Genomic DNA, 27272 nt, shown 5'->3' with positions numbered 1-27272 from the left:
ATTATGATTGCGTCATTGAGTTTGTTCCGGGTGCTACTCTTCCCAAAAGTCGCTTGTTTAATCTGACTATCCCTGAAAGAAAGGCCTTGGAGGAGTACATACAGACTAGCCTGGCTGCTGGTCACATTAGACCTTCTAAGTCAACTGTGGCAGTTGGATTCTTCTTTGTTAAAAAAAAGGACTGCAGTTTACGTCCATGTCTGGATTTTCGTGAAATTAATAAGATTACCGTACGCAATTCTTACCCATTGCCATTAATTCCTGACTTGTTTAACCAGTTAGTGGGGGCCAAGTGGTTCTCCAAAATTGATCTCCGGGGGGCATACAATTTGTTACGTGTGAAGGAAGGTGGTGAGTAGAAAACTGCTTTTAACACTCCGGTAGGTCACTTTGAGAATCTGATGATGCCTTTTGGTCTTACCAATGCACCTGCATTTTTTCAGAACCTTATTATTGACATCCTGAGACCTTTGATTGGTAAGAATGTGGTTGTGTATTTGGATGACATTTTGATTTCTTCACCAGATCTCGAGTCCCATTGGCAGAGTGTACGTGAAGTTTTGCAGTTATTGAGTGATAATTCACTCTTTGCTAAGCTGGAGAAATGTGAGTTCGCTGTGCAGAAAATTAATTTTTTGGGCTACATTGTCTCCAGCGAGGGCTTTGAGATGGACCCTGTGAAGGTTCAGGCTGTGCAGGAATGGCCTAGGCCTATTGGTTTGAAATCTATACAGAGATTTTTGGGGTTTGCCAATTATTACAGGAAATTCATTAAGAATTTTTCTGTAATTGTTAAACCTCTAACCAAACTCACCAGGAAAGGTGCAAATACGGCCCAGTGGACTACTGAGGCCATTGAAGCGTTTAAGTATCTCAAAGAGAGGTTCAGTTCTGCCCCTATCCTTATACAGCCTGATGAGACCAAGCCTTTTTTGGTCAAGGTCGATGCTTCATCAGTGGGGGTCGGAGCAGTTTTGTCTCAAGAGAACAAGGGTGGAGTACATCCTTGTGCCTTTTTTTCGAAAAAATTTTCGGAAACCGAACTGAATTATGATGTTGGAAATCGGGAGTTGCTGGCTATTAAACTTGCATTTGAACACTGGCGTCATTTTTTGGAAGGCGCTAGATTTCCTATTCAGGTTTTCACAGATCATAAGAATTTGATCTATCAGGATACTGCCATGCGTTTGAATGCCCGTTAAGCTAGGTGGGCACTTTTTTTTTCTCGGTTTCATTTTTCAGTTACCTATATCCCTGGTACTAAGAATGTTAAAGCCGATGCTTTATATCGTAGCTTCTCTCCTACGGTCGGGGCCGAGGAGGAGGAGAGCATTTTGCAGAAAGGAGTTGTGGTGGCGGCTTTGGAGAATGGGATTCTGAATGCTCAAGATGATGCTCCATCTAACACTCCCATGGGAGGTTGTTCGTGCCTAGAGCCTTTAGGAGAGATTTGTTTGTGGAGTGTCATGAGTCTCGGTTGGCAGGTCATCCAGGAGTTTCGGAGACTAAGAGACTTATCAGTCGCAGTTTTTGGTGGCCTGGATGGCAGAAGGAAGTCATCAAGTGGGTGCGTCAGTGTACTGTGTGTGCTAGGTCAAAGGCTTCACATACTCCTGTTGCGGGGTTGCTTTGCCCTCTGGAGGTTCCTAGTGTGCCTTGGACGCATCTCACTATGGATTTTATTACTGATCTTACTGTGTCTGAGGGTTTTACTGTCATCTGAGTGGTCGTGAACCGTTTTAGTAAGATGTGTCATTTGGTTCCATTCATTAAGTTGCCCTGCGCCAAGACACTCGCTAAGGCGTTAAGGAGATTGTCAAGCTCCATGGCGTTCCCACGGATATTGTTTCTGATAGAGGACCTCAGTTTGTGGCTCGCTATTGGCGTGCTTTTTGTGACAGGTTGGGAGTAACATAAACTCAAATCCAGTGTCTTTTTTTGGGAGGTTTATTCCCATGCACCTCTTCACACCTACACATGGGTATACGCTTTCTGATTTGGGCTATTTGCTCTTGTCCTTCTCGTCATCCTCATCCTCCACCACCATATGACCAGGGTGACAGTGGTCCGTGATGCAACACCCACATAATTTTTTTAAAGGGTGTTTATGATGCCCGTAAAAAAAAAAAAAAATTATACAGTATGTTCATGTATACCCCCCAGGGGTAAATGTTTGTCAGCCCATACACTTAGTGCATGGGCATTCCAAGTATAGGAGACCCGCTCCTTTCTAATGGAAACATTTTTTTATGAGGTCCTCTAAGTCTCTTACAAGGGGCATTGGAGTGCCTCACAATTTTTGGCAGCCCTTGCATTCACTGCATAGGCCAACACTATGGGTGACCCTCTCCTTTCTAATGAGAATTTGTTGTTACTGTGGCCCTGCTCTATGTGTCTTTAAATTCTTATTGGGGTTTTTCCTAAAATTGGTCAGCCGTTGGACTCACTGCATACCCTATAACTGTATAGCAGACTCTCTCCTTTCTAATAGGAATTTGTCGTTACTGTGGCCTTGCTCTATGAGTCTTTAAATTCTTAGTGGGGTTTTTCCCAAATTTTGGAAGCCCTTGCAGTCACAGCATGGGCATTACCACTATAGGAGACCCGCTCCTTTATAATGGGAACATTTTTTTTTACTGAGACCCTCCTCTATGTCTCTTCAAAAGGGTATTGGGTTGCATCCAAATTTTGGGCAGCCCTTGCAATCACTGCATATGCAATAACAGTATAGGAGACCCACTTGTTAATAATGGGAACAACAAAGCATAGCCGGCTGATGGCTCTCTAACAATAGCGAGGACTGACTGCTGGCCTTTTAAGAATAGTAAGGGCCGTCTGATGGCCCTATAAAAAATAGGCTTTATGACTTTCAGAGTCCCTCCATCATAAATAAAACGGGATGTGTCTAATGATGTGTCACACACCACATTGCCAGATAAGGTTGTAAAATGTTAAAATGACATTTCCCGGTGAATGCATTTGTTTTAAAAAATAACGTAAAATAACCCAAAACAAGAGAATCTTTCTTTAGTATAAAAAACAGCATCACCAATTTAACCTCAATGTAATCACATTGTTCAGCTCCTGCACCTCCTCCTCTATCTCCGAAATGACCACATCAGTCACAAGCTGACAGCACTGCAGCACTGCCTTGGCCAAGCGGCAACAGGCTGTGTGGAAGATAACACGCTTAATGCTTAGGTGACAAACCGCCCAGCGCTGCAGAGTTGTTGAAAGCTGTAACACAGCAGCCTGATCTGTGGCTCTCACCGCTGAACATACAGCCAGGCATGGTCGTGTGTGACAATGGGCGGAACCTGGTGATGGAGAAATGACAGCCAGAGTAGATACGGTTTACCTCTATGCCAGTCCTTTCACCGAGCTAAAGAATATGGCTGTGGTGAAATACAACTCCCACTGAGAAGCTGTTTCAGATTGAAAAACATTGTGCCCACCAGAGGATTTGATTCTGAGGGCTCACCTTTCTCACCCGCTCAAGAGGCCCATAGCAGCTGCAAAGTTAGCGCTATCATGAACTATCCTGAGGTAGAAACCGAGGCACACCAGAGGATTCTCTGGTGGGACCGTCCAACTCTGCCGAGAAGCAGTCCTGGCTAAGAAAAGTGTGGGGGAAGGTTCCCGGACACTCTATGGCTGCTTTTTTAATGTGGATCGGACATGCTTATGCATGTTATTTCTCAAACTGCATTGCAGATCAGGCCATTGCCCAACTCTGTAGTCATGAAATTAAATGCGCAAAGAAAGATGTGTGTGTGTCAAAGCACCACCGACAAGTGCGAGTTGATGTTGGATGGGCTGGGAGAAATGACACCCAGAGTAGATACGGTTTCCCTCTATGCCAGTCCTTTCACCAAGCTAAATACAACTCAGCAAAAAAAGCTGTGTACTGGCTCTGTACCGTCCCTGGCCACATTCATCTGTCCACGTGTTTGTGGTTAGGCAGTCCTTCCCAGTAAGTGCACTGGGGAGGGCACGGGTAATGTTGTGGGACCCGTGCTTGTGGAAGGCGGAGACGATACCGGGAAAAATAGTAACGGCTGGGGACGGAGTATGGATACTCGGTCGCCGCCGCCATAAGATTGTGGACAGCTCCATCTCCACGAGCCTAAAAGGCCACATTTCAAGTGCAAGCAGCTATCAAAAATTTGGCAGTATAGTATTGCAGCTTGTGTGAGGGTGGGTGGCTGGCTGCATACTTGCCCTTCCATTCCAAGGAATGGGGTAGGGACAACTGAACGCTACACTGGGACAAGGACGTGGACAGTGATTGTTGCAAGTCTGCAACGACAGGTGCATGGCGGGAGGCATCTTCGCATGCGCCAAGGATCACTTATGATGGGCACACTTTTAGGCAGTGATACTTCCAAGGGTCTTCCCCATGCTGCTCCCATGTCTTTTTAGCACTGTATGCATGTGTCTGATGATGTGTCACACACCACATGGTCAGATAAGTTTGTAAAATGTTAAAATGATATTTCCCAGTGAATGCATTTGTCTTGGTTGAAAGCAATGGAAAAGTGCAAAAACGCATCAAAAACGCTACGTATGAACATAGCCCAAGGTGTGGAGGAGTATTTTTGTTTTTGGTTATTTATTTTGCCTTATATACAAGTCATTACCCTAGAAAGGATGTTCCTTAACATATTTCCCAGAAAAATCCATTTTGGTTTTGTTTTTGTATGTTTTATTGTGAGTCCACAAAAGTGGCGAAATACTCTGACAACGTTGTTGACAGCAGTGACCTGGGAGTCAGAAATGCTTCCAGGGGTCCCTTGCTGTTCCCATATCATTTGAGGACTATTCCCGTCGATTTGGGCAATTTTTAGGCCCTCTGCAGACTGCCGGGGGGAGCTGCCTGAAAATTGCTTGAGTTTCCCATAGACTTACATTGGGCTCGTTGCTCGGGTCGAGCACCCGAGTATTTCAATTTTCTCGACCCGAGCAACGAGTACCCGAGCATTTTAGTGCTCGCTCATCACTACTCATCACTACAGATCACAGTAAAAAACACGAATGTCAATGAGTTTTTGTAAAAAAGCAATCAAGTTATAGACAGTGGAAGAAATGTATGTGACCACAATCAACACTGATTTCAAGCAGATGATGCCTAGCACCTGTCCCTATCCTTAAAGCAGCAAACAGGGGTATTAATAGGGAATAGAATAGAATTTTTTAGTTTTGGTTGCAGTTTGGTTCAGTTAAAGCCTCCTATTTAATTGTGAGCAGCAAGCGTTTCAGTAGACAGAGAAGTGGAATGGTTACCCTGATTATGATGTCATCGCCACTCACCATCTGGATCGTGTCCTCAGAGTTTTGGAAAACAGCACAGATGTCAGAAATCTATGCCATGTTGCGATGCCCAAATATTTGAACAGCCACGGCCACAGGAAGTCGACGTTGGCAATCTGTCACAAGAGGTGGACGATGACGAGACACAATTGCCAGGAAGTGAGGAGGAGGATCGTGGTGCGCAAGTGGAAGAGGAGGAGGTGGTGGATGATCTAGTAACTGACCCAACGTGGAAGGAGGACATGCAGAGTGAGGCCAGCAGCACACAGGGGGAGGGAGGCAGAGTACCCCAACAGGCAGGAAGAAGCAGTGTGGTGGCCGCAGACAGAAGGCAGGCAACCGTTCCCCGTAACACCAACACGAGGGACGTTGCCAGTACAAGCGGTAGGTCTTCCAGAGTCTGGAATTTTTTTAAAGACTCAGCTGATAACCCCAAAAAGGCCATATGTTCCACCTGCCATGCCAGCATCAGCAGGGGTGACAAAACTACCAGCCTGACCACCACCAGCATGATCAGGCACATGGCAGCAAAGAACCCAACTTTGTGGGGAGAAACTCAGGGTCCACGACCAGTGTCAGCGGGTGTCACCACTGCTTCTTTCACTGTTGTGCGTGCAATAGAACCCCCTGTTGTGTGTGCAAGGCAATCCCCTGTCCATACTGCATGTATAGATGCCCCCTCCTCTCAGTCTTCACTTGTTATGGCAGTTTATCAAGAAACAGCATCAACGTCCACGTCCCACCGCAGCGTTCAATTGTCCATATCCCAGACCTTTGAGCGAAAGCGGAAATTCGCAGCTAACGCCCCACAGGCCACAGTTCTAAATTCGCACATTTCACGACTGCTTGCATTGGAAATGCTGCCTTTTAGGCTGGTGGAGACGGAATCCTTCCGCAATCTTATGGCGGTGGCCGTCCCTCGGTACTCGGTCCCCAGCCGACACTATTTTGCCAGGTGTGCCATCCCCGCACTACACAAGGACGTGTCCCAAAGCATCTGCCGTGCCCTCAACAACGCAGTTACTGGGAGGGTCCACCTGACAAAGGACACGTGGACAAGTGCTTGTGGCCAGGGACGGTACATCTCTCTGACGGCACACTGGGTAAACATAGTGGAAGCCGGGACCCAGTCGGACCTTGGGACGGAACACATCCTCCCCACACCGAGGATTGCGGGCCCTATGTCAGTCAGAGTTGCCCCCACAGTGTACAGCTCCTGCGCATCCTCCTCCTCCTCCTCCTCATGTTCAGCCTCCATCTCAGATATCACCACATCAGTTACAAGCTGGAAGCATTGCAGTACTGCCTCCGCCAAGCGGCAACAGTGCTGAAACTCATAAGCTTAGATGATAAACCTCACACTGCTTGTGAGTTGTGGACAGCTGTGAAAGAGCAGGCAGATCTGTGGCTGAGACCGCTGAACCTACATCCAGGCATGGTCGTGTGTGACAATGGCCGTAACCTGGTGGCGGCTCTGAGGCGAGGTGAGATCACACACGTACCATGCCTGGCTCATGTGCTTAACCTCGTGGTTCAGCGGTTTCTTAAATCGTACCCCGAGTTGCCAGATCTGCTCGTGAAAGTACGCCGCCTGTCAGCTAATTTTCGCAAGTCGGCTACAGCTTCCGCCGCCCTTGCTGTGTTGCAGCAGCGTTTGCAGCTTCCGGCACACCGACTGGTGTGTGATGTCCCCACACATTGGAACTCTACCCTCCACATGTTGCAAAGGATTTGTGAGCAGAAGAGAGCAGTTGTGGAGTACCAGCTGCAACAAGGCCGTCGATATTCAGGTCAGATTCCACACATAAGACCTCAGGAGTGGACCTGGATGTCTGACCTATGTACCATCCTGACAAACTTTGAGGAGGCCACCAAGATGGTGAGTGGCGATGATGCCATCATTAGTGTCAGCATCCCACTTGTCTGTCCTTTGCAACGCTCTCTGCAGAGAATTAAAGAGGAGGCATTGCAGCCAGAGTATGATGAGATGGATCAAGAAGCCGTAGCGGGCGATTACACACAGCCCAGCCTCATCTCATCCCAACGTGCATTGGGGACAATGAGGGAGAGGAGGAGGAGGAGGAGGAGGAGGAAGAACAGGAGCTGCTATCATGCGTTGTAGACGGTAGTACCTGTACAAGTGTCATACCGTCGGTTCAGCGTGGGTGGCCTGAGGACAGGGGGGAGGAGGAAGAGGAGGAGGAGGAGGAGAGCATGGTCAGTCATCATCTTGGTGAGGACACGGAAATCTTGCCCGTTACCAGTCTGGCACGCATGGCTGACTTTATGTTACGCTGCCTTAACCGTGACCCTCGCGTTGTCAAAATGTTGGGTGACAGTCATTACTGGTTGGTGACACTTGTAGACCCCCGCTACAAGGAGAACTTTCACTCTCTTATTCCTGAGGTGGAGAGGTCTACAAAAATGGGGCAGTACCAGAGGCCCTTGCTGCAGAACTCTTAAAAAAATTCCCATCTGAACACGCTAGCGGCAGAGGTCACAGTTCGTTGCCCAACCAAGGCGTACAGGCGAGAGAGATGCAACTCCAATCCAGCAGAGGCAGGGGAACACTGTCAACGTTCTGGGACAGTTTTATGACACCTGCCCAGCTTACAGGCCCTGAGGCGAGGGGTACTCTCACAAGGAGTGGAAAGTTTCAAAAGATGGTGAGGGAGTACCTTGCCGATCGTACCAGTGTCCTCCGTGATTCCTCTGTGCCTTTTACTTATTGGGTATCCAAGCTGGACACTTGGAATGAACTCGCTCTGTACGCCTTGGAGGTCCTGGCCTGCCCTGCCGCTAGCGTGTTATCGGAGCGTGTTTTTAGTGCCGCTGGGGGAATTATAAGTGATAAGCGCACGCACCTGTCAACTGACAATGCTGACAAGCTGACCCTTATCAAAATGAACAAGGGCTGGATTGGGCCAGACTTCTCATCACCACCAAATGACAGCAGAGTAACATAAAGTCAAATCCACTGTGTTATTTCGGGAGGTGTATTCACATGCACCGCTTCACACCCACACATGGGTATACGCTTCCTCGTTTCGGCTGTTTCATCTTCTTCTCCTTATCCTCAGCCTCCACCACTACTATACCACCAGGGTGCCAGCATTGCAAGTTCCTCCGTCCTTATTTTTGGCAGATTTTGCTTGCAAGGCATAAGCAAATACTATGGGACACCCACTCCCCAATAATGGGACTTGTGTTTGTAATATGCTGTACTGCATGGCTCTTGTAAGGGGCATTGCAAGTTGCTCCGTCCTAATGTTTGGCAGCTTTTGCTTGGAAAGCATAAGCAAATACCATGGGACACCCACTCCCCAATAATGGGACTTATGTTTGTAATATGCTGTACTGCATGGCTCTTGTAAGGGGCATTGCAAGTTGCTCCGTCCTCATTTTTGGCAGCTTTTGCTTGCAAGGCATAAGCAAATACTATGGGACACCCACTCCCCAATAATGGGACTTATGTTTGTAATATGCTGTACTGCATGGCTCTTGTAAGGGGCATTGCAAGCTGCTCCGTCCTAATTTTTGGCAGCTTTTGCTTGGAAAGCATAAGCAAATACCACGGGACACCCACTCCCCAATAATGGGACTTATGTTTGTAATATGCTGTACTGCATGGCTCTTGTAAGGGGCATTGCAAGTTGCTCCGTCCTAATTTTTGGCAGCTTTTGCTTGGAAAGCATAAGCAAATACTATGGGACACCCACTCCCCAATAATGGGACTTATGTTTGTAATATGCTGTACTGCATGGCTCTTGTAAGGGGCATTGCAAGTTGCTCCGTCCTAATTTTTGGCAGCTTTTGCTTGCAAGGCATAAGCAAATACCACGGGACACCCACTCCCCAATAATGGGACTTATGTTTGTAATATGCTGTACTGCATGGCTCTTGTAAGGGGCATTGCAAGTTGCTCCGTCCTAATTTTTGGCAGCTTTTGCTTGGAAAGCATAAGCAAATACCATGGGACACCCACTCCCCAATAATGGGACTTATGTTTGTAATATGCTGTACTGCATGGCTTTTGTAAGGGGCATTGCAAGTTGCTCCGTCCTAATTTTTGGCAGCTTTTGCTTGGAAAGCATAAGCAAATACTATGGGACACCCACTCCCCAATAATGGGACTTATGTTTGTAATATGCTGTACTGCATGGCTCTTGTAAGGGGCATTGCAAGCTGCTCCGTCCTAATTTTTGGCAGCTTTTGCTTGGAAAGCATAAGCAAATACCACGGGACACCCACTCCCCAATAATGGGACTTATGTTTGTAATATGCTGTACTGCATGGCTCTTGTAAGGGGCATTGCAAGTTGCTCCGTCCTAATTTTTGGCAGCTTTTGCTTGGAAAGCATAAGCAAATACTATGGGACACCCACTCCCCAATAATGGGACTTATGTTTGTAATATGCTGTACTGCATGGCTCTTGTAAGGGGCATTGCAAGTTGCTCCGTCCTAATTTTTGGCAGCTTTTGCTTGCAAGGCATAAGCAAATACCACGGGACACCCACTCCCCAATAATGGGACTTATGTTTGTAATATGCTGTACTGCATGGCTCTTGTAAGGGGCATTGCAAGTTGCTCCGTCCTAATTTTTGGCAGCTTTTGCTTGGAAAGCATAAGCAAATACCATGGGACACCCACTCCCCAATAATGGGACTTATGTTTGTAATATGCTGTACTGCATGGCTTTTGTAAGGGGCATTGCAAGTTGCTCCGTCCTAATTTTTGGCAGCTTTTGCTTGGAAAGCATAAGCAAATACTATGGGACACCCACTCCCCAATAATGGGACTTATGTTTGTAATATGCTGTACTGCATGGCTCTTGTAAGGGGCATTGCAAGTTGCTCCGTCCTAATTTTTGGCAGCTTTTGCTTGCAAGGCATAAGCAAATACCATGGGACACCCACTCCCCAATAATGAGACCTATGTTTGTAATATGCTGTACTGCATGGCTCTTGTAAGGGGCATTGCAAGTTGCTCCGTCCTAATTTTTGGCAGCTTTTGCTTGCAAGGCATAAGCTAATACTATGGGACACCCACTCCCCAATAATGGGACTTATGTTTGTAATATGCTGTACTGCATGGCTCTTGTAAGGGGCATTGCAAGTTGCTCCGTCCTAATTTTTGGCAGCTTTTGCTTGGAAAGCATAAGCAAACACTATGGGACACCCACTCCCCAAAAATGGGACTTATGTTTGTAATATGCTGTACTGCATGGCTCTTGTAAGGGGCATTGCAAGTTGCTCCGTCCTAATTTTTGGCAGCTTTTGCTTGCAAGGCATAAGCAAATACTATGGGACACCCACTCCCCAATAATGGGACTTATGTTTGTAATATGCTGTACTGCATGGCTCTTGTAAGGGGCATTGCAAGTTGCTCCGTCCTCATTTTTGGCAGCTTTTGCTTGCAAGGCATAAGCAAATACTATGGGACACCCACTCCCCAATAATGGGACTTATGTTTGTAATATGCTGTACTGCATAGCTCTTGTAAGGGGCATTGCAAGTTGCTCCGACCTAATTTTTGGCAGCTTTTGCTTGGAAAGCATAAAAGCAAATACCATGGGACACCCACTCCCCAATAATGGGACTTATGTTTGTAATATGCTGTACTGCATGGCTCTTGTAAGGGGCATTGCAAGTTGCTCCGTCCTAATTTTTGGCAGCTTTTGCTTGGAAAGCATAAGCAAATACCATGGGACACCCACTCCCCAATAATGGGACTTATGTTTGTAATATGCCGTACTGCATGGCTCTTGTAAGGGGCATTGCAAGTTGCTCCGTCCTAATTTTTGCCAGCTTTTGCTTGGAAAGCATAAGCAAATGCTATGGGACACCCACTCCCCAATAATGAGACTTATATTTGTAATATGCTGTACTGCATGGCTCTTGTAAGGGGCATTGCAAGTTGCTCCGTCCTAATTTTTGGCAGCTTTTGCTTGCAAGGCATAAGCAAATACTATGGGACACCCACTCCCCAATAATGGGACTTATGTTTGTAATATGCTGTACTGCATGGCTCTTGTAAGGGGCATTGCAAGTTGCTCCATCCTAATTTTTGGCAGCTTTTGCTTGCAAGGCATAAGCAAATACTATGGGACACCCACTCCCCATTAATGGGACTTATGTTTGTAATATGCTGTACTGCATGGCTCTTGTAAGGGGCATTGCAAGTTGCTCCGTCCTAATTTTTGGCAGCTTTTGCTTGGAAAGCATAAGCAAATACCATGGGACACCCACTCCCCAATAATGGGACTTATGTTTGTAATATGCTGTACTGCATGGCTCTTGTAAGGGGCATTGCAAGTTGCTCCGTCCTAATTTTTGGCAGCTTTTGCTTGCAAGGCATAAGCAAATACTATGGGACACCCACTCCCCAATAATGGGACCTATGTTTGTAATATGCAGTACTGCATGGCTCTTGTAAGGGGCATTGCAAGTTGCTCCGTCCTAATTTTTGGCAGCTTTTGCTTGGAAAGCATAAGCAAATACCATGGGACACCCACTCCCCAATAATGGGACTTATGTTTGTAATATGCTGTACTGCATGGCTCTTGTAAGGGGCATTGCAAGTTGCTCCGTCCTAATTTTTGGCAGCTTTTGCTTGCAAGGCATAAGCAAATACTATGGGACACCCACTCCCCAATAATGGGACTTATGTTTGTAATATGCTGTACTGCATGGCTCTTGTAAGGGGCATTGCAAGTTGCTCCGTCCTAATTTTTGGCAGCTTTTGCTTGGAAAGCATAAGCAAATACTATGGGACACCCACTCCCCAATAATGGGACTTATGTTTGTAATATGCTGTACTGCATGGCTCTTTTAAGGGGCATTGCAAGTTGCTCCGTCCTAATTTTTGGCAGCTTTTGCTTGCAAGGCATAAGCAAATACTATGGGAGACCCACTCCCCAATAATGGGACTTATGTTTGTAATATGCTGTACTGCATGTGACGCGCCCCCTGGGCTGTGTGTACACGTGTGTGGGATACCCGGTGCCGGGTCTCTGGGGTCTGTAGTCTCCGTGGCAGTGACCCGGTCCCGTGGCTCAGGCTGGTCAAACCAGTGGCAGTCTTTCTTAGGTTTTGAGGTTAATTGTCCGACTACGCCACCCGTGGATTGCGGTCAGGGAGTACCACCGCTGCAATGCAGACCGCTGAGGCTGGTGTTGTGTGCGCAGCATAGAATGGGATAACTCCCCTCTGGAGGAGTATAGCCTCAGGGCAGTGAGTGTGGATGATGGGGGTGATGGTGCACGAGGGCAGCAGGAACGACTCAGAGTCTTTGCAGTGCAGTTCAGGGTCTTTACTGATGATTATAAGGTAGACCCTCCTGGGAGTACTGGCTAGCATAAGAGGCCTGGTCAGTCTGTGAGCAAGCAGGAGTTCCCCTGACCAGGTGGAGTTGTAGGCCTCCCCGTCTGTCTGCACTCTTCCTGGCTACCTGTAAGCGGGTAGAAGTAGCCCACGTCCCTGACTGTACCGTGTAGTGCTCACCCGTATGGCTGGTGACTTGGGGCCTTCTGTTAGCCTCCGCTCCACGACGGCGGTGCTGGTCCCTTGCTTGTGACTGAGCCTCCGGGCTTCTATGGCCAGAGGACCTGAAATCCCCTGCCGGCTGGTTTCTGCTGCTGGATATATAAGTCCTCACAGCTTCGGACTCCTGTGTCCGGTTCCTATTGTCTTCTGCCAGGGCGAGCTCTGCTCAGCGTCCAGCCCCTGGTCTTTAGCTCCTAGCTCCTACAGAGCTCCTTGCTGTTACTTTCCCTTGCTCTCACTCTGACTCTGACTGTTCTCTGACTCACTCAACCCCGCCCTAGATCCAGTTTATAAGGGCAGAATTCTCCCCTTCCAGGAATGGGGCAGGAGGATGTTGCATGTTTAAGGGATCCTGACCAGGAAACCTCCCATTTGCTCTCCGACGTAATATCTCTATTACTGTGGTGACCAGACCCCTGGGGTGCCACACATGGCTCTTGTAAGGGGCATTGCAGTTCCTCATAATTTTGGAAAGCCTTCCATTCACTGCTTAGGCCAACAGTGCACGGGAGACCCAGTTGCTATAAATGGAAAAAAAGGTTTAGTTAACGCCCTCTGACCTCCATGTCATTTCCAAGGGGCATTGGAGTGGCTCGAAATTTTTGGTAGGCATTGCACTCACTGTATGCCCTATAACTGTGTAGCCGAACCGCTCCTTTTGTTACAGAAACATATCCTACAAGACATATCTGGTTGACTGGCCAGATATTGATGTGAATGGTCCCTGTTCCTCCTGCTCTTTCTCCTTTGCCACTACCTCATCCATCATTTATCACCTGAAGCTTTGTTTTAACGGGAGTCATAGAACTTGGATAGTAGCAGGAAAACATCCAGCAATCCTCGGAGGAGGTAGGATATGCGCCAAAACGCTGACCACCTCAGGCCTAGCTGCTACTACATACATGCGCTTGCATTACAACAAAACAAAGCAGATGCTAACTTCTATCATCCTCATCATGCTCCTCACCTTGGCACTCTCAACTCCCCTGATGGAGAAGCCAGGGCCCACCGGAGGAGTCTGATAGTCCGGTGGGCTCGGCCAATGCTGCCCTAAAGCAGGCCAGGCTAAGAAAAGTGTGGGAAAGGTTACCGGGACAAATAGGGGTGGCTGGGGACCGAGTATGGACACCCGGCCACCCCCTGGAGGCTGGGGAGCAAGCGGGGACACCCGGCCACCAGGCGGCTGGGGACTGAGTATGGATACCAGGCCGCCGACACAGCCATGGCGTGGTGGCCAGATTCCGCCCCCACATGCCTAAAAGGCCCAATTTAAAGTGCAAGCAAGCAAGCAGTATGGTATTGCAGCCTGGGGGTGGGTGGGTGGCAGGCTGCATACTTGCGCTTGCATTGTAAGGAATGGGAGAGGTACAATTGAACACTGCCCTGGGACAAGGACTTGAATGGGGATAGTTGCAAGTCTGCAACGACAGGTGCAAGATGGGAGGCATCTTCGCATGTACCATGAACAGGGGTTTGGCATGCACACACTACAGCGGAATAGGCTCTCCTTCCCACTAAATGCACTGGGGAGGGCACAGGTAATGTTTTGGTATACGCGCTTAATCTTATGTATAAGGCACACCAGGACAAATATGGGCGGCTGGGGACTGAGTATGGATACCTCGCTGCCGAAGCAGCCAGGAGGTAGTGGCCAGCTTCGGCCTCCTCCAAACTAAAAGGCCCCATTTCAAGTGCAAGCTAGCAGTATGGAATTGCAGTCTGGGGGTGGGTGGGTGGAAGGCTGCACACTTACACTTGCATTAAAAGAAAACATAGCAGATGCTAACTTCTGTCATCATCATCATGCTCCTCACCTTGGCACTCTCAACTCCACCGATGGAGAAGTCAGGGCCCACCGGAGGAGTCTGGTTCTCTGGTGGGCTCGTCCAATGCTGCCTAAAGCAGGCCGGGCTAAGAAAAGTGTGTGGGGGGATGTTCCAAGGAGAAATAGGGGCGGCTGGGGACCGTTTATGGACACCCAGCTGCCCCCAGGCGGCTGGGGACCGTGTGTGGACACCCGGCCGCGGGTCGGCTGGGGACCGAGTATGGACACCCGGCCGCCGGGCGGCTGGGGACTGAGTATGGATTCCAGGCCGCCAACACAGCCATTACGTGGTGGCCAGATTCCGCCTCCACATGCCTAAAAGGCCCAATTTCAAGTTCAAGCAAGCAGTATGGTATTGCAGCCTGGGAGTGGGTGGGTGGCAGGCTGCATACTTGAGCTTGTATTGCAAGGAATGGGGGAGGTACAATTGAACACTGCCCTGGGACTAGAACTTGCATGGGGATAGTTGCAAGTCTGCATCTTCTGATGCGGTAAGGATCACTTATGATGGGCACACTTTTAGACAGTGACCTGGGAGTCAGAGATGCTTCCAGGGGTCTTCCCCATGCTGTTCCCTTGTCTTTTCAGCACTTTATGCATGTGTCACACAGCACATGGCCAAATAAGGTTGTAAAATGTTAAAATGACATTTCACTGTGAATGCATTTGTCATAGTTGAAAGCAATACAAAAGTGCAAAAACGCATAAAAAATGATACTTGTGAACATAGCCGAAGGTGTGGAGGAGTATTTTTGTTTTTGGTCATTTATTTTAACTTATACACAAGTCTTTTCCCTGGAAAGGATGTTCCTTAACATATTTCACAGGAAAAAAGTTTCACTTTCGTTTTTGAACGTTTTATTGTGAGCCCGTAAAAGTGGCTTAATACCTCTGACCACGTTGTTGACAGCAGTGACCTGGGGGTCAGAAATGCTTCCTGGGGCGATCCCCATGCTGTCCCCATGTCATTTGAGCACTGTCACTATCGTTTTGGGCACTTGTTAGGCTTTTAAAAGACTGCCCGGGGTGCCACCGCAAAAATGCTCAAGTCTCCCATAGACTAACATTGGGCTCGTTGCTCGGGTCGAGCACCCGAGTATCACGGCGAGCTCGGCCCGAGCTTCGAGCACCCGAGCCCGAGCACCCGAGCCTCGGTCCCCAGCCGCCACTATTTCTCCCGGTGTGCCGTCCCAGCATTACACAAGCACGTGTCCCAAAACATTAACCGTGCCCTCAACAACGCAGTTACTGGGAAATTCCACCTAACCACGGACACGTGGACAAGTGATTGTGGGCAGGGATGGTACAACTCGCTGACAGCACACTGGGTTAACATAGTGGAAGCCGGGACCCAGTCGGACCTTGGGCCGGAACACGTCCTCCCGACGCCAATGATTGCGGGCGCTAGGTCAATCAGGGTTGCCCCCACGGTCTACAGCTCCTACACCTCATCCTCCTCATCTTCAGCCTCCATCTCCGAAATGACCACATCAGTCACAAGCTGGAAGCACTGCATCACTGCCTCAGCCAAGCGGCAACAGGCTGTGCTGAAGCTAATATGCTTAGGTGACAAACCGCACAATGCTGAAGAGTTGTGGACAGCTCTGAAAGAGCAGGCAGATCTGTGTCTTACACCGCTGAACAGCCAGGCATGGTCGTGTGTGACAATGGCCGGAACCTGGTGGCGGCTCTGAGGCGAGGCGAGCTCACTCACGTACCATGCCTGGCCCATGTGCTTAACCTCGTGGTTCAGCGGTTTCTCAAATCCTACCCGGAGCTGCCGGATCTACTTGTTAAAGTATGCCACGTGTGTGCCCATTTTAGAAAGTCACCTACAGTTTCCGCCGCCCTTGCCAGTGTTTCAGCAGCGTCTGCAGCTTCCGGCTCACAGACCGGTGTGTGACATCCCCACGCATTGGAACTCTCCACTGCAGATGTTGGTAAGGATTTGTGAGCAGAAGAGGGCAGTTGTTGAGTACCAGCATCAACAAGGCTGTCTGTATTCAGTTCAGACTCCACACATAAGACCTCAGGAGTGGACATGGATGTCAGACATACAGTATGTACCATCCTCCAAAACTTTGAGGACTCCACCAAGATGGTGAGCGGCGATGATGCCGTAATTAGCGTCACCATCCCACTTCTCTGTCTTCTGAAACGCTCTCTGCTCACAATCAAAGAGGATGCATTGCAAGTGGAGCATGATGAGATGGAGCAAGGAACCATACAGGGTAATTACACAGAGCCCTGCCTCATCTCATCCCAATGTGGATTGGGTGACAATGAGGAAGAGGAGGAGGAGGAGCAAGAACAGGAGCTAGTTTTATGCGCTGTAGACAGTACTACCTGCACAACTGTCATACCGTCTGTTCAGCGTGGATGGACAGAGGACAGAGAGGAGAAGGAGGAGGAGCAGAGCATGGTCAGTCACCCTCTTGGTGAGGACATGGAAGTCTTGCCCGTTAGCAGTCTGGCACGCATGGCTGAGTTTGTTACGCTGCCTTACCCATGACCCTCGCGTTCTCAAAATTTTGGGTGACAGTCATTACTGGTTGGTGATGTTACATAGTGACATAGTTACATAGTTTATAAGGCCGAAAAAAGAACAAGCGTCCATCCAGTTCAGCTATTTCTTGTGCACTGCAGCTATTCCGCAGCGTTGATCCAGGGGAAGGCAAAAAAAAACAAACATGCGGTATAGGCCAATTTACATCGAGGAAAAATTCACTTCCCGACACCAATCTGGCAGTCAGATTAAATCCCTGGATTAATTAACTATCACTAAGCATAAGATGTAATTTTATTGTTCTCAAGAAAGGCATCCAGGCCTCTCTTGAACTCATTAAGTGAGTTGGACATCACCACTTCCTCTCCCAGAGAGTTCCAGAGTCTCACGGCTCTGACCGTAAGAATCCCCTTCTATGCTGGTGCAGGAACCTCCTTTCCTCCAGACGCATAGTGTGCCCCCTCGTCTTTGTCACCATCCTTGGTATAAACAGGTCATGGGAGAGATCTCTGTACTGCCCCCTCATGTATTTATACATGTTTATGAGGTGTCCCCTAAGCCTTCTCTTTTCCAATGTAAATAGGCCTAATTTTGACAACTCTCTGGGTATTCTAGTCCCTCCATTCCCTTTATTACCTTAGTCGCCCTCCTTTGTACCCTCTCTAGCTCCAATATGTCTTTCCTGAGCACCGGAGCCCAGAACTGTGCACAATATTCTAAGTGCGGCCTTACCAGCGCTTTATACAGAGGAAGAACAATGTTTTCATCATATGCCCCTATTCCTCTTCTGATGCATGTTAGAACCCTCCTGTTAGTTTTTGCTATCTATTGTCTTGCGGTCACGTGACCATCTGCCTATATAATCCAGCTCCGCCCTTCTGGCTTTGCTGGACTTCAATGTTGTTTGACTGTCTTTCTAGCCAGGTGCTTCGGTGCCTATCTCTGCCAGTTCGCTTGGTCCTCTGGGACCTCTAGTACTTTTTGTCAGTTTGTCTTTTCTAATCTGCAACAACTTCTGTTTAGGAGGTGTCCCATTTTTGTCCCAGTCCTTAGTTCATTTAGGGACCCCTCCCTTAATTCTATAGGTCTTCGTTCAGACTAGCCGAGGACTAAGGTGGATCTGCTCACAAGGAGCAGGCAGCCCGCTACATCGTAGGGATTCAGCTTAGTCTTACTGTAGGGACAGCTTTCCCTTATCTTTCCTTAGTTCATGTTGCAGATCATAACAGTAAGTCCAGCCCAAAAAAAACTAAATGGAAAGAAATTCGGGGATCAGTATGGCTTCCGTCCAGGAGTTGGCTCAATGCCTGCAGGGATTGTCTCTGGAGGTGGCCGAGCTTCAGCAACACGTGAGTAGCTGTCCTGGAGCGCATTTTGTTGAACCCAAGGTAGGACTGCCTGATGTTTTTTATGGTAAACAGCAAGATTTTTTTTTCCTTTAAAAATGCTTGTTTGCTATATTTTGTTTGAGACCAAGATCTTCTGGGAATGAATCACAGCGCATTGGTTATATTATGACACTTTTGCGCAAAGAACCACAGGGTTGGGCCTTTTCTCTCCAGCCTAATGATCCGTGTTTAAGTTCTGTTGAAGAATTTTTTTCTGCTATGGGGCTATTATATGACGATCCTGATCGAATCTCATCTGCTGAATCAGAACTTAGACGTTTGAATCAGGGGTCAGATGATGTTGAAAATTATTGCACACACTTCAGGAGATGGGCTTCCGAAGTTAAATGGAATGATTCTGCGCTGAGATGTTTATTTCTTGCTGGTCTGAGTGAAAGGGTGTTAAGGATTTGCTAATTGCATTCCCTGCACCTGAGACTCTGCAAGAAGCTATGCAGTTAGCTGTTCGTGTGGACAGGAGACTGAGGTCCAGGGTTAATGATGTAAAACTCCTGTAACTTCAGGTCCTAGTTCCCAGAAAAATCAGCTCTGACAGCGGAGATCCAATGGAGGTTGGGGCGATGTCACTCCGCTCTCAGGAAGGAGATTGGAGATTCGCCGAGTGTTTGTGTCTTTATTGTGGTAAAGATGATCATTTGATTAAGTATTGTGAGCGTCGTTTAAGTAAAGAAAAAAAAAAGGTCAATTACGCCCGTATAGCTTGTTTACGCTCTGCAGGAGTGTTTCTTTCTGGGAGTACTACTCTGCAGGGAGATTTGATTGAATTTCAGGTATTTGTGATTGTGTTTCAACACTTAATGTGATTGATAAAAGGTTTTTGGAAAACCTTAAATTGAAATCAAAACCCTTTGTCATTACCTATTTCTGTGGTTGCAATTGATAACACTCCTTTGAAATGTATTACTCACAAGACTGCTGCATTTCCTCTCACTATCAATGGAGATCACCAAGAAATTTTGGACTTGGTTGCTTTGGATAATTTGCCCTCTCCAGTTGTTCTAGGATTGCCTTGGTTAAGACTGCACAATCCTTTATTGGACTGGTCTACTAATGTGATTAAGTCTTGGAGTCCGAAGTGCTATGATAAATGTTGTAATGGTCGCATGGCGGCTGTGGAAAAAGGGGAATTACCTGTACCTATTCAAGATTTTTGGAGGGTTTTTTCGGAGGAGGAGTCGCAAGTTTTACCTCCTCATAGGGATTATGATTGCGTCATTGAGTTTGTTCCGGGTGCTACTCTTCCCAAAAGTCGCTTGTTTAATCTGACTATCCCTGAAAGAAAGGCCTTGGAGGAGTACATACAGACTAGCCTGGCTGCTGGTCACATTAGACCTTCTAAGTCAACTGTGGCAGTTGGATTCTTCTTTGTTAAAAAAAAGGACTGCAGTTTACGTCCATGTCTGGATTTTCGTGAAATTAATAAGATTACCGTACGCAATTCTTACCCATTGCCATTAATTCCTGACTTGTTTAACCAGTTAGTGGGGGCCAAGTGGTTCTCCAAAATTGATCTCCGGGGGGCATACAATTTGTTACGTGTGAAGGAAGGTGGTGAGTGGAAAACTGCTTTTAACACTCCGGTAGGTCACTTTGAGAATCTGATGATGCCTTTTGGTCTTACCAATGCACCTGCATTTTTTCAGAACCTTATTATTGACATCCTGAGACCTTTGATTGGTAAGAATGTGGTTGTGTATTTGGATGACATTTTGATTTCTTCACCAGATCTCGAGTCCCATTGGCAGAGTGTACGTGAAGTTTTGCAGTTATTGAGTGATAATTCACTCTTTGCTAAGCTGGAGAAATGTGAGTTCGCTGTGCAGAAAATTAATTTTTTGGGCTACATTGTCTCCAGCGAGGGCTTTGAGATGGACCCTGTGAAGGTTCAGGCTGTGCAGGAATGGCCTAGGCCTATTGGTTTGAAATCTATACAGAGATTTTTGGGGTTTGCCAATTATTACAGGAAATTCATTAAGAATTTTTCTGTAATTGTTAAACCTCTAACCAAACTCACCAGGAAAGGTGCAAATACGGCCCAGTGGACTACTGAGGCCATTGAAGCGTTTAAGTATCTCAAAGAGAGGTTCAGTTCTGCCCCTATCCTTATACAGCCTGATGAGACCAAGCCTTTTTTGGTCAAGGTCGATGCTTCATCAGTGGGGGTCGGAGCAGTTTTGTCTCAAGAGAACAAGGGTGGAGTACATCCTTGTGCCTTTTTTTCGAAAAAATTTTCGGAAACCGAACTGAATTATGATGTTGGAAATCGGGAGTTGCTGGCTATTAAACTTGCATTTGAACACTGGCGTCATTTTTTGGAAGGCGCTAGATTTCCTATTCAGGTTTTCACAGATCATAAGAATTTGATCTATCAGGATACTGCCATGCGTTTGAATGCCCGTTAAGCTAGGTGGGCACTTTTTTTTTCTCGGTTTCATTTTTCAGTTACCTATATCCCTGGTACTAAGAATGTTAAAGCCGATGCTTTATATCGTAGCTTCTCTCCTACGGTCGGGGCCGAGGAGGAGGAGAGCATTTTGCAGAAAGGAGTTGTGGTGGCGGCTTTGGAGAATGGGATTCTGAATGCTCAAGATGATGCTCCATCTAACACTCCCATGGGAGGTTGTTCGTGCCTAGAGCCTTTAGGAGAGATTTGTTTGTGGAGTGTCATGAGTCTCGGTTGGCAGGTCATCCAGGAGTTTCGGAGACTAAGAGACTTATCAGTCGCAGTTTTTGGTGGCCTGGATGGCAGAAGGAAGTCATCAAGTGGGTGCGTCAGTGTACTGTGTGTGCTAGGTCAAAGGCTTCACATACTCCTGTTGCGGGGTTGTTTTGCCCTCTGGAGGTTCCTAGTGTGCCTTGGACGCATCTCACTATGGATTTTATTACTGATCTTACTGTGTCTGAGGGTTTTACTGTCATCTGAGTGGTCGTGAACCGTTTTAGTAAGATGTGTCATTTGGTTCCATTCATTAAGTTGCCCTGCGCCAAGACACTCGCTAAGGCGTTAAGGAGATTGTCAAGCTCCATGGCGTTCCCACGGATATTGTTTCTGATAGAGGACCTCAGTTTGTGGCTCGCTATTGGCGTGCTTTTTGTGACAGGTTGGGAGTAACATAAACTCAAATCCAGTGTCTTTTTTTGGGAGGTTTATTCCCATGCACCTCTTCACACCTACACATGGGTATACGCTTTCTGATTTGGGCTATTTGCTCTTGTCCTTCTCGTCATCCTCATCCTCCACCACCATATGACCAGGGTGACAGTGGTCCGTGATGCAACACCCACATAATTTTTTTAAAGGGTGTTTATGATGCCCGTAAAAAAAAAAAAAAATTATACAGTATGTTCATGTATACCCCCCAGGGGTAAATGTTTGTCAGCCCATACACTTAGTGCATGGGCATTCCAAGTATAGGAGACCCGCTCCTTTCTAATGGAAACATTTTTTTATGAGGTCCTCTAAGTCTCTTACAAGGGGCATTGGAGTGCCTCACAATTTTTGGCAGCCCTTGCATTCACTGCATAGGCCAACACTATGGGTGACCCTCTCCTTTCTAATGAGAATTTGTTGTTACTGTGGCCCTGCTCTATGTGTCTTTAAATTCTTATTGGGGTTTTTCCTAAAATTGGTCAGCCGTTGGACTCACTGCATACCCTATAACTGTATAGCAGACTCTCTCCTTTCTAATAGGAATTTGTCGTTACTGTGGCCTTGCTCTATGAGTCTTTAAATTCTTAGTGGGGTTTTTCCCAAATTTTGGAAGCCCTTGCAGTCACAGCATGGGCATTACCACTATAGGAGACCCGCTCCTTTATAATGGGAACATTTTTTTTTACTGAGACCCTCCTCTATGTCTCTTCAAAAGGGTATTGGGTTGCATCCAAATTTTGGGCAGCCCTTGCAATCACTGCATATGCAATAACAGTATAGGAGACCCACTTGTTAATAATGGGAACAACAAAGCATAGCCGGCTGATGGCTCTCTAACAATAGCGAGGACTGACTGCTGGCCTTTTAAGAATAGTAAGGGCCGTCTGATGGCCCTATAAAAAATAGGCTTTATGACTTTCAGAGTCCCTCCATCATAAATAAAACGGGATGTGTCTAATGATGTGTCACACACCACATTGCCAGATAAGGTTGTAAAATGTTAAAATGACATTTCCCGGTGAATGCATTTGTTTTAAAAAATAACGTAAAATAATCCAAAACAAGAGAATCTTTCTTTAGTATAAAAAACAGCGTCACCAATTTAACCTCAATGTAATCACATTGTTCAGCTCCTGCACCTCCTCCTCTATCTCCGAAATGACCACATCAGTCACAAGCTGACAGCACTGCAGCACTGCCTTGGCCAAGCGGCAACAGGCTGTGTGGAAGATAACACGCTTAATGCTTAGGTGACAAACCGCCCAGCGCTGCAGAGTTGTTGAAAGCTGTAACACAGCAGCCTGATCTGTGGCTCTCACCGCTGAACATACAGCCAGGCATGGTCGTGTGTGACAATGGGCGGAACCTGGTGATGGAGAAATGACAGCCAGAGTAGATACGGTTTACCTCTATGCCAGTCCTTTCACCGAGCTAAAGAATATGGCTGTGGTGAAATACAACTCCCACTGAGAAGCTGTTTCAGATTGAAAAACATTGTGCCCACCAGAGGATTTGATTCTGAGGGCTCACCTTTCTCACCCGCTCAAGAGGCCCATAGCAGCTGCAAAGTTAGCGCTATCATGAACTATCCTGAGGTAGAAACCGAGGCACACCAGAGGATTCTCTGGTGGGACCGTCCAACTCTGCCAAGAAGCAGTCCTGGCTAAGAAAAGTGTGGGGGAAGGTTCCCGGACACTCTATGGCTGCTTTTTTAATGTGGATCGGACATGCTTATGCATGTTATTTCTCAAACTGCATTGCAGATCAGGCCATTGCCCAACTCTGTAGTCATGAAATTAAATGCGCAAAGAAAGATGTGTGTGTGTCAAAGCACCACCGACAAGTGCGAGTTGATGTTGGATGGGCTGGGAGAAATGACACCCAGAGTAGATACGGTTTCCCTCTATGCCAGTCCTTTCACCAAGCTAAATACAACTCAGCAAAAAAAGCTGTGTACTGGCTCTGTACCGTCCCTGGCCACATTCATCTGTCCACGTGTTTGTGGTTAGGCAGTCCTTCCCAGTAAGTGCACTGGGGAGGGCACGGGTAATGTTGTGGGACCCGTGCTTGTGGAAGGCGGAGACGATACCGGGAAAAATAGTAACGGCTGGGGACGGAGTATGGATACTCGGTCGCCGCCGCCATAAGATTGTGGACAGCTCCATCTCCACGAGCCTAAAAGGCCACATTTCAAGTGCAAGCAGCTATCAAAAATTTGGCAGTATAGTATTGCAGCTTGTGTGAGGGTGGGTGGCTGGCTGCATACTTGCCCTTCCATTCCAAGGAATGGGGTAGGGACAACTGAACGCTACACTGGGACAAGGACGTGGACAGTGATTGTTGCAAGTCTGCAACGACAGGTGCATGGCGGGAGGCATCTTCGCATGCGCCAAGGATCACTTATGATGGGCACACTTTTAGGCAGTGATACTTCCAAGGGTCTTCCCCATGCTGCTCCCATGTCTTTTTAGCACTGTATGCATGTGTCTGATGATGTGTCACACACCACATGGTCAGATAAGTTTGTAAAATGTTAAAATGATATTTCCCAGTGAATGCATTTGTCTTGGTTGAAAGCAATGGAAAAGTGCAAAAACGCATCAAAAACGCTACGTATGAACATAGCCCAAGGTGTGGAGGAGTATTTTTGTTTTTGGTTATTTATTTTGCCTTATATACAAGTCATTACCCTAGAAAGGATGTTCCTTAACATATTTCCCAGAAAAATCCATTTTGGTTTTGTTTTTGTATGTTTTATTGTGAGTCCACAAAAGTGGCGAAATACTCTGACAACGTTGTTGACAGCAGTGACCTGGGAGTCAGAAATGCTTCCAGGGGTCCCTTGCTGTTCCCATATCATTTGAGGACTATTCCCGTCGATTTGGGCAATTTTTAGGCCCTCTGCAGACTGCCGGGGGGAGCTGCCTGAAAATTGCTTGAGTTTCCCATAGACTTACATTGGGCTCGTTGCTCGGGTCGAGCACCCGAGTATTTCAATTTTCTCGACCCGAGCAACGAGTACCCGAGCATTTTAGTGCTCGCTCATCACTACTCATCACTACAGATCACAGTAAAAAACACGAATGTCAATGAGTTTTTGTAAAAAAGCAATCAAGTTATAGACAGTGGAAGAAATGTATGTGACCACAATCAACACTGATTTCAAGCAGATGATGCCTAGCACCTGTCCCTATCCTTAAAGCAGCAAACAGGGGTATTAATAGGGAATAGAATAGAATTTTTTAGTTTTGGTTGCAGTTTGGTTCAGTTAAAGCCTCCTATTTAATTGTGAGCAGCAAGCGTTTCAGTAGACAGAGAAGTGGAATGGTTACCCTGATTATGATGTCATCGCCACTCACCATCTGGATCGTGTCCTCAGAGTTTTGGAAAACAGCACAGATGTCAGAAATCTATGCCCACTCATTAACTCTTATGTGCAGACGGGCATGTTGTAGCTAGTATTCAACTACCAACCTCTGCTTCTCTCAAAGACTTGCCAACATATGTAACATTGAGTTCCAACCAGTAGCATAGCTACCGGGGGGGGGGGGGCAGAGGGTGCACACTGCTGACCTCATCACTCTGCTGCTGTCAGATCACTGAGCCACAGAGTGGCAAGGGACGCATCTTACTTGCATATGGGGCAGTGTGGAAAACTGTGAGAGGGAGCAGCGTTGGGTTGGGTGGACCAGATGGTATTGGGACAGTATGGAGAGGAGGGAGCATGGGGGACAATATGGAGGAGTGGGGGGGACTATTTGGAGAAGTTGGGGACATTATGGAGAGGTGGAGGGTCGTATGGAGAAAGGGGTGTTCAATATGAAGAAGTGGGGGACAGTATGGAGAGGTGGTAGCATAGGGGACAATATGGGGGAACAGAATGGTGAATTGGGAGTGTCTGAGGACCATATGGAGAAGTGGAATTATGGGAGGATTGTATGGAGAAGTGGGGGACCATATGGAGAAGTTGGGGACATTATGAAAAAGTTCGGAGTGTGGGGGGAGCATATGGAGAAGTGGGTGTACAATATGAAGAAGCGGGGGTACAGTATGGAGAGGTGTGAGCGTAGGGAACAATATGGAGATATGGGGGAACAGGATGGAGAATTTGGAGCGAGTGGGGTGTGAGGGGATTGTATGGAGAAAAAGGGAACAGTATGTAGAGATGGAAGCGTAAGGTGCCAGTATGAACAGGTGAGAGCATGGGGGACAATATGGAGAAGTGGGGGCACAGTATGTAGAGATTGGAGCATGAGGGGACAGTATGGAGAGGTGAGAGCTGTGGGGGCACAATATGGAGAAGTTGAATTCATGTACTGACAGTGGATCTGGTAATGGATTCATGTACTGACTGTGGTACTGATCATGTACAAATGTACCAATCCATAAATGATCAGAGGTTGTCAACCGGCTGAGGCGGTCCCCTTTCGGTCATTGGTTCCCTAAGTGGCTGCCACCCTGCTGCCGAAGTGGGAAAGGTAAGCGCCTTAAAGAGCCGAACGTTATAGGGACTTTTATTGTACAGTGGTGGCCAAAAGTATTGGCACCCCTGCAATTCTGTCAGATAATACTCAGTTCTTCCTGAAAATTATTGCAATCACAAATTCTTTGGTATTATTATCTTCATTTAATTTGTCTTCAATGAAAAAACACAAAAAGAATTGTCCTAAAGCCAAATTGGATATAATTCCACACCAAACCTAAAAAAGGGGGTGGACAAAAGTATTGGCACTGTTTGAAAAATCATGTGATGCTTCTCTAATTCATGTAATTAACAGCACTTGTAACTTACCTGTGGCACCAAACAGGTGTTGGCAATAACTAAATCACACTTGCAGCCAGTTAACATGGATTAAAGTTGACTCAACCTCTGTCCTGTGTCCTTGTGTGTACCACATTGAGCATGAAGAAAAGAAAAAAGACCAAAGAACTGTCTGAGGACTTGAGAAACCAAATTGTGAGGAAGCATGAGCAATCTCAAGGCTACAAGTCCATCTCCAAAGACCTGAATGTTCCTGTGTCTTCCGTGCGCAGTGTCATCAAGAAGTTTAAAGCCCATGGCACTGTGGCTAACCTCCCTAGATGTGGACGGAAAAGAAAAATTGACGAGAGATTTCAACGCAAGATTGTGCGGATCATGGATAAAGAACCTCGACTAACATCCAAACAAGTTCAAGCTGCCCTGCAGTCCGAGGGAACAACAGTGTCAACCCGTACTATCCGTCGGCGTCTGAATGAAAAGGGACTGTATGGTAGGATACCCAGGAAGACCCCACTTCTTACCCCGAGACATAAAAAAGCCAGGCTGGAGTTTGCCAAAACTTACCTGAGAAAGCCTAAAACGTTTTGGAAGAATGTTCTCTGGTCAGACGAGACAAAAGTAGTGCTTTTTGGGAAAAAGCATCAACATAGAGTGTACAGGAAAAAAAAAGAGGCACTCAAAGAAAAGAACACGGTCCCTACAGTCAAACACGGCGGAGGTTCCCTAATGTTTTGGGGTTGCTTTGCTGCCTCTGGCACTGGACTG

Source organism: Phyllobates terribilis, unplaced genomic scaffold, assembly GCF_046119375.1.
Source record: "Phyllobates terribilis strain yellow unplaced genomic scaffold, ASM4611937v1 Scaffold_1__5_contigs__length_1240528914, whole genome shotgun sequence".
Taxonomy (NCBI): domain Eukaryota; kingdom Metazoa; phylum Chordata; class Amphibia; order Anura; family Dendrobatidae; genus Phyllobates; species Phyllobates terribilis.
This window is presented reverse-complemented; position numbering follows the sequence as displayed.